Raw genomic sequence first — 1178 nt, forward strand, 5'->3', positions numbered from 1 at the left:
TGGAGACCTTGGGCTTGTAGCATCTTGGTTTGCCAACTGAGGTTTTAGCTTAGCAAGTAATAATAATAATAATAATAATAATAATAATAATAATAATAATAATAATAATAATAATAATAATAATATTTCCCTATTTCCTTTCCTCACTGGGCTATTTTTCCTTGTTGGAGACCTTGGGCTTCTAGCATCTTGGTTTGCCAACTTGGGTTGTAGCTTAGCAAATTATAATAATAATAATAATAATAATAATAATAATAATAATAATAATAATAATTCCTTATTTCCTTTCCTCACTGGGCTACTTTTCCTTGTTGGAGACCTTGGGCTTCTAGCATCTTGGTTTGCCAACTGACGTTGTAGTTTAGCATGTAATAATAATGATAATAATAAAAATAATAATAATAATAATAATAATAATAATAATAATAATAATAATTCCTTATTTCCATTCCTCACTGGGCTATTTTTCCTTGTTGGAGACCTTGGGCTTCTAGCATCTTGGTTTGGCAACTGAGGTTTTAGATTAGCAAGTAATGATAATAATAATAATAATAATAAATCCTTATTTCCTTTCCTCACTGGGCTATTTTTCCTTGTTGGAGACTTTGGGCTTCTAGAATCTTGGTTTGCCAACTAAGGTTTTACCTTAGCAAGTAATAATAATAATAATAATGATAATAATTTTTTCTTATTTCCTTTCCTCACTGGGCTATTTTTCCTTGTTGGAGACCTTGGGCTTCTAGCATCTTGGTTTGCCAACTGAGGTTTTAGCTTAGCAAGTAATAATAATGATAATTATAATAATTCCTTATTTCCTTTCCTCACTGGGCTATTTTTCCTTGTTGGAGACCTTGGGCTTCTAGCATCTTGGTTTGCCAACTGAGGTTTTAGTTTAGCAAGTAATAATAATAATAATAATTTTTCCTTATTTCCTTTCCTCACTGGGCTATTTTTCCTTGTTGGAGACCTTGGGCTTCTAGCATCTTGGTTTGCCAACTGAAGTTTTAGCTTAGCAAGTAATAATAATAATAATAATAATAATAATAATATTTCCTTATTTCCTTTCCTCAATGGGCTATTTTTCCTTGTTGGAGACCTTGGGCTTCTAGCATCTTGGTTTACCAACTGAGGTTGTAGCTTAGCAAATAATAACAATAATAATAATAATAATAATAATA

The sequence above is a fragment of the Palaemon carinicauda genome, chromosome 12 (assembly GCF_036898095.1).
Source record: "Palaemon carinicauda isolate YSFRI2023 chromosome 12, ASM3689809v2, whole genome shotgun sequence".
Classification (NCBI taxonomy): Eukaryota; Metazoa; Arthropoda; class Malacostraca; order Decapoda; family Palaemonidae; genus Palaemon; species Palaemon carinicauda.